This window comes from Oenanthe melanoleuca, chromosome Z, assembly GCF_029582105.1.
Source record: "Oenanthe melanoleuca isolate GR-GAL-2019-014 chromosome Z, OMel1.0, whole genome shotgun sequence".
NCBI classification, from domain to species: Eukaryota; Metazoa; Chordata; class Aves; order Passeriformes; family Muscicapidae; genus Oenanthe; species Oenanthe melanoleuca.
Window position 1 is genome coordinate 39,443,421 of NC_079362.1, and position 7,263 is coordinate 39,450,683.

Here is a 7,263-nt window from a genome sequence, read left to right on the forward strand (position 1 = left end):
CAGAAGCTGTAGCTTCTAGCTCTTTCCTAATATAGTTCTGGGTTTTGAATCGAATCCCTGTATTATGAAAATTAGGAAGGGAGGGGAGTATGTGGGAGAAAGATGTCCATACATAAGAGTTTTACATGCATGCCTTTCTCTTTCATCTTCTTGTCTTACTTCATGTTTTTCCTATTCTTGTTTAAATGTTTCAATTTTTAGAATGTCCTAATAATCCTTTGAAGCATTCAATTTCCTCTTTGCCAATCTAAGCCAAAACACATATTATATATCATTTGTCTGATGTTTGACCATAAGGCTTTTTTTGTATCTACGCTTGCACACACACACACATATACACACAATGCAGGAACACACATACAGTGCTTCAGAAGCACACCAATCTGTTACAAATCTGAAAGCAATCTTAAGCCCAGATTCCTCAGGAGCTCATTCAGGGAGCTTTTTCAAGGGCAATAGAAGAACTTCCCTTGTGTTCACAATTATTTAATGGAGAAACATCTAGATTGTTTTCAGAAGTCCATCCAGCAGAAGATTGTGTGTCCCACTAGAAAACTAAGCTTTCTCTGAGAACCACTGGTGATGAAAAGCTGTACTTATTTTGCCATGCAAACTATGCAATTTAATGTGTACTTCCCTTAGGAGGTGACATGGAAAAAAAGACCTAACTAAAGTCTTCTGATCTAATGCCCAAAATACATTGCATTTATTTGCTTTATATATTTTAATGAAAAAAGGTCTTTTGAAAACGTTCACATTTAGACATAAAAGAACCCAAATAGTTTAAAATAATTACATTGCAAACGTCAGTTTTTCATAAACGAAGCAATGAAGCATATAGTGCAGGAGCAGGGCGACATTGTCAAGCAGGTACCCACTTTATAAAGCTCCACTCCAGCAGCAAACATTTTAAAAAAGTAAATCACTGGAGGGATATTATCTTTTTGTGGCTGCAGTTCGTTTCTTCCCTCCTTTGGCTGGTTTTGAGAAAAGTTTTGGTGCACTTAGCTTGGTCTCCTGGCAGTCTTGCAATGACCAACCCCCAGGTGCTTCTCCACTCCCTCATCCAAACATGAGTTACGCAGTTTCCCCTTGTGCCTGCAGTCACACAGGAGGACAACGACCCAGAAGAGAGGAGAGAGTGTGGAACAATTAAATTCTCACAAGGTTTTCCAGGCTCTAACCTTTCTCTACAGTGTTTTCCTTTGTAGTTTGTTGGATAAGCTACAAACAATTTGCAAGGCAACAGGGAGCTCAACTGTACAGAACAAAACTGGCAGATTCTATCTGTATATGGATAGGTTTATGTAAAAAATATTTTTTTCTGATTGTCTTATAGAAATCTGCATGTTCTCTCTAGAAACTTGCTTCTTTCTCACTTGAGTAAAGCAGTGACAAGTTTTGCTTTCTGATTGTTTCTGATTTCCAGAAGGCTCTCCTGCAGCAGAGTCAGTACATGATATGAGACATATTAAGCCAAACAGTATGCGCTCCTTTCCAAAAAACTCCAGCCAGCAGGACACCTATGAAAGGTTTTCTCCATAGAGAGGGAAGGCCACTACAATGTAAGAAGGAGACATAAAAGGAGTAATTGTTCCAGATAACTCACACTAAGTCTCTGATGAGCTTTCCTTCCTTCTTTCCTCAGGGAACCTCAGCTTGGCTACAGACAAAGAGAAATACTCAACATAACACTGAATTCTGAGAATACTGAGTATATACTGAGTATAACACACCTGCATTCTCTCAGAAAAACATTTTCACTGTGCTGCCTTCTAGTCCAAAAATTATTTGGCCGAAATCTTACCAATCATTATTTTGTTTTGTGGTTTTATCCACCTTATATATGATACAGGGAATAACAAAACTCTGACTCCAGCCTAAATGAAGAGAATCACTTAACACATATACATCTCTTTCTTCATGTCTGGTTGTGTTGCCTTTTGCCCAGCCCGGAAATGAAACTTGAGATAATTTTAGTAAGCAGGTATGTTGGGAGGTTGTTTTATTTTTTTTCGTTTCCTCTCTGCCTGTGGAATTTTTTTCCATTGACATGCTAAGGAGCACTGATGGCTGGGTCCTTGAGACTTTAGATGGGGAAGGAAGAGCTTCCCTGGTTTTTTGGGAGTTTCTCTCGGGGCAGGGGTGGAGGAAGGGGGGGAACACTGCGAGATTGGAAGCAGGTCAAGGGAATTGCTGGCATTTGCTTATTTTTGGCTCTGGGAGGAGGAAGTTCGCTGGAAAACCTCACCCCAGCATCCAAAGCCAGGAGCTGTCTCTTCTGCTGTTGGACCCCACACCCCTGCTCGGATGCTCTCCTGCTTCAGCCTGCCATCTCCAAGCATCCTGTTGGAGCACCGGGACCGACACTCCGAGGATCCATGAGCTGAGTCTCTCCTCCACCCTTCCCATCTGGGACACAGTCACCCCCAGTGCCCCTGCAGCTGTGTGGGATCACCACATCTGCCCCTGCCCACCGGGAGCTGCCTGCCAGCTGGGAGGGTAACTGCACCACAGGGGAAAGGTGCCCACAGCTGAAAGAAGTGTTACTGGGTTCCTGTCCTGTTTGTTGTTAATTTCATAGTTGTTGTTGTTTTGTTTGTCTTGTTAGATATATTAGTAAAGAACTGTTATTCCTACCCCCATATCTTTGCTTGAGAGCCCCTTAATTTCAAAATTATACTAATTCAGAGGGAGGGATTTATTTCTCAATTTCAAGGGAAGGCCCTGCTTTCCCTAGCACACATCTGTATTTTCAAAGCAGAACAAGGTAATATAAAAGGCCTTTATTTGGAGGCCTTCAGGAGCAGTTATGGAAAGATGTCCACAAAAGCCCACCACCCCCCCACCCAGGGGTACATTTTTATAGGTTTTAGGAAATCAGCATAACTGATAAAAAGCATTAGTTAGGAGGACCAATTCTCTCCCCCTTCAGAGAAGGTCAAGCACCTTCTCTGGAGCCCCCCTTCAGCACCAGTTGTGCTTTGTCCAGGAGAATGTAGAATGTATCTCCAAGAGTTGTTCTGTACCTCGGCTATCAGGAAGAACCAAGACAGGATACTCCCTGGGGCTCGGAGTTCTGGAATTTATTTTGTATTTCTGCCAGGGGAAAGGCAGGGAAAACTAGTCACTAATACAACAGACTACAGAGCTACAATTATATGTGTGACAAATACAGAGAACATAGAAAAGAAAAACAGGAAAACCTCAATGGTATCATTCTCCCCTTTCTTTAGAGACTAACAAGACTCCATCTTGTTTAGTCTCTACTCCACATATAACCATACTTCCAGTTTATACAATCAGTCTTTCCACTGGTTGTTACACAGATGCTAACTAGAATTATAACTACTATGAGTATTTTTTTATATCCAGGCTCAGTTTGATAACCATGATGTGAAGGTATTGAAAATACTCAAGGTTCAGTGAGCTCCTTTGAGAGCTACCTGGTGCAGAATGAGTTTGCTTGCAAATTTTAACTAAATCCTTAACAATTATTTCACTCTGATCTGCATAAGAACAACAATCAGTATTAAGGATTTTGTGGCTAGTAGGAAATTAGGAGCTATTCTGTTTTGTAAATATTGTATTTGGAATCACAGCCCTATGGACACAGGCCCGATCTTTATTTAGGGGCACAATTTACCAGGCCAGATTCTCATATCCAATACCACCTGGGCAAGCTGTTCTTATGAAGAGGTTTTTGATAATTTTGGACCAGAGCTACATGCACATTTTTAGGGCCAAATCTGAATCATGGTTACCACGAGGCACAAAAAACCCTTTAATCACATCATCTTATTTTAATCAATCTCTGTCTTGCAGTTGTCTCCGGAACAGAGGTCTTCCTAACTCTGAAGCAGTGAATTCAGAGTTCTCTGTCAGCACCTCTGGTTTTGATGAGGGTAGTCAGGACTTGAAATGGCCCTTTCCAATCAGCTTGCAAGGTCACTGTCTCTCCATTTAACATAGAATCAGTCTCCAGGCTGGAACAGATGGGCAGGTGTGTCCAGATAACATGACGGATTTCTAGAGTTTCTGTAAAGTGGAAATAAAACGCTGTTAAATACCTCCACAAGTCAATTTTCCTCTTCATATAAATTTCTCCTATAATATACACAATTGGATATGGTGTCCTGTGCAAGCTTTCATAAGGACTCATGTGTCTTTCTGCCTTGATTGCATGAAGATTTTAAGCAAGGCTATGGGCAAGACTTGAGCCCATGTCACAGATGTGTCTGAGAGATTTTACTAACCTGTATTTTGAGGGTTTTACTCACACAGTCAGCCTTACCACTCATCTGGGGTGAGTAGGGAGTTCACAGATCCCAAAAAATTCACAACATTTGATTAAGTTCCCTGACCACTGGGGGAACAATGTTAAAGGAATCCCAAACCTTTGGAAATTTATAACTGAGAAAAACTTTCACTATGTCCCCTGCTGTGTTCGTGCAACAGGGGTAAGCCTCAGACTCCCCACTAAAGGTGCCAACTAACACCAGTATATACTTGCTTCTTTCTTTGCTTGGTAACTCAGTAGAATCTATTTGCCAATAATCTCCTGGAAAATCTGCTTCTGTTGTTTCTAGTACAACATTTTTCCCATGTTTGCATTGTTTCTGGTGTAACAGTCCATTTACTTTCCTTGATTTCAGCCTTTGTGCCGGTAAACTGATGGTCCTTTTGATCACACCTTGGGGGAAACTTTGACAACACAATTTCCTTTCGGAAATCCCTTTTTCCTTAGTGGCACCACTATTAAGATGGCTTTTTCTGCAGCCCCTTTTACTATTTTATCAGCAATATGATTTTTTTTTTCTAAATTAGGAGCTGTTTTTTTTTTTTTTTTAATTATTTTGCTGACCTTTGCAATGCATAAAGCTGTTTCTCTACATTCCCAAATGTAGCAGTGCGTGGGTCTGTTGAGTGTTTTCAATTCCATTACCTTGAATAGTTGCCAGTCTTCTTTCCTTCAGCTGACTTTTCTCAGTTCTAGATCTTTCATTGTTGTAATCAGTTCAGCTCTCTGTGCTGATACATTTGAAGGCAAGGCCTTTTGCCTGGTTGCCTGGTTACCTGGTTCGTGGTTGTCACTGCATAACCTGTAGTCTGTTTGCTGTCTCACATGAAGCTGCTCTCATCTGCACACAGCTCTGTCTGGCACATCCTTCAGGTCTGGTCTGCTGAAATAGGCTTCGTCCAAGGTCTGCAAACAGATACATCCAGTTAGTGTTGGGAACAGAGACATACTAGAACTGACAGCAAACATTTTCAGATTAACATTACCCTGTTTGTAAGGTACATGTCACCGATGTTCACAAAACAAACCTACAGTGGGTTGCATGCAACTGTTGGATGCAGCAATTCTTGGTTGCTGGGTGGATGAAGCAATTCTCAGTTGCTGACTTCTCCAGTTCTCCAATTTCTTTGCCAGCTGATCTCTGAATACAGTTGGGTCGTGCCTTAAACCCTCAGGCAGAATTGCCTTTTTGACAGGCCTTTTTATCCCTGTTTCAGGATCCTTCCATGTAATAGCAAAGAGTCCTTGGCCTTTCTTATTCACATGGATGCAGGAGAATGTATTTTTAAAATTGTGTTGGGTTGCAATACAGGATGTGGCCAGAAATGTGTATTCTCTCACCATCTGTTGGGGCCTGCTGGGGCAGTGACCCTTACCTCCATGGCACATACTATCTGCTAATAGGCCATCTTTAAACCAGCTGGGGCAATCATCTTTATCTTTTCCACAACCCATCCCTCCTCCAGGAAGTTATAAGCTGCTGCTGGGCCATTAAGTACCACTCTATGACTGATAAAATTACATCATCCCATTGGGAGGTGCTCCAGCCAGGGAGACCAAGCCTTTCCTACCTAGATAAAAACTGATATTTTGAATACCAAGGCAACCTTCTTTCTGCTGGATTCCAGAGGAAAGCTGTACCTTTCCACATCATCCCTGGACCTTCAGAGGAAAACTGCACCCTTCTACAGGACCACTGTTTCAACTGAACCACACCTGCCACCGTAGGAGGACTGTAGCCATCATTTAATGGGACTGCTACCAACACCCTGACTGACAGGGTGTCAGGCTGTATTCTGACTCTGTCAGGGTTGGGATTGTTCTTTGAAATACTGTATTTCTATTTTAATTTTCCTAGTAAAGAACTGTTATTCCTAATTCCCGTATCTTTGCCTAAGAGTCCCTTAATTTCAAAATTATAATAATTTGGAGGGAGGGGTTTTACATTGTCCATTTCAAAGAGAAGCTTCTGCCTTTATTGGCAGAGACCTGTCCTTCAAACCAGGACAAAAATTCAATTCAGTAAACCATTCTAGACTACCTGTTATTTTCTTCCTTTTGCAAAATTCCAATTGATCCTTTTCAGGAGAGTTTGGCAAACAGAGAAACTGATAAACCAATAAACCGCGCAGTGTTTTTCCAATTCAAATTTTAAAGGTTGGAAGAGAGGTCTCATTTCTCTTACCCCTCTGGCACGAACAGCCCTTTACAGTACCTTGGTTCAGTTTCCATTTTACGGTATTTGCTAACACAGGACTCTGCTTACTCACAGCTTGTTTTAAGGAAGGCTGAAAAACTGCTTGCTGTCCTTTGGACCCGCTGTTTTCCTTTCGCGTGGCTAGAAGTGCGGACAAAGAGGGTTCGCTGCCCGCCGCCCGGGCCGGGGACACCCGCCCGGGGACACCAGCTCGGGGACACCCGCCCGGGGACACCAGCTCGGGGACACCCGCCCGGGGACACCAGCTCGGGGACACCCGCCAGGACACACCCGCCCGGGGACACCAGCCCGGGGACCGGCCTGGGGACACCGGGAGCCACTGCGAGCAGGCCCAAGCGCGGCGTCCCCGGGCCTCTCCAAAACGACGCTCGTTGCCGTGGAAACCGCGATAAAGTCGTTCCTGCCTACAAAGGTGACATCAGCTTTCTCAAGCGACAGAACTCCGCCTTCGCCCTCGCCCTCCGCGGCGGCAGCGGCGGTGCCGCCGATTCCAAGCTCGCGGGCGGCCCCGCTCTCCGGCCCGCTCCCCGCCCCGTGGCCCGGCCGTGACCAGGGCAGCGGCAGGAGTCACCTCGGCCCTATCAGAGCGGCCGGTCCCTGTCCCTCACGGGGGGCGTGACATCCCCGCTCGCCGAGCCGGCCGGGAGTCCCGCAGCCGCCGCTGCCCTAAAACCTTGGAAAAAACCTTCCACGGATGGAACAAAGGAAGCGGGGCCGCTTCCCCGCTGCCTCGCAGTGGCGCGAG

At 44.2% G+C, this 7,263-nt stretch overlaps 1 long non-coding RNA gene across 2 annotated transcripts; it reads right to left on the reverse strand.

The window, feature by feature from the left end:
• Positions 1-586: 586 nt before the first annotated feature.
• On the reverse strand, positions 587-7,054 carry LOC130265287 (uncharacterized). Of its 2 annotated transcripts, none has more exons than XR_008842585.1 (3): positions 6,571-7,054; positions 4,946-5,206; positions 587-4,038 (listed from the first exon to the last, which is right to left on the reverse strand). It is a non-coding gene; the product is annotated as an uncharacterized LOC130265287 (long non-coding RNA). The 2 variants fall into 2 exon arrangements; XR_008842584.1 differs by having other exon boundaries at positions 590-4,038; positions 5,077-5,206; positions 6,571-6,953.
• Positions 7,055-7,263: the final 209 nt, after the last annotated feature.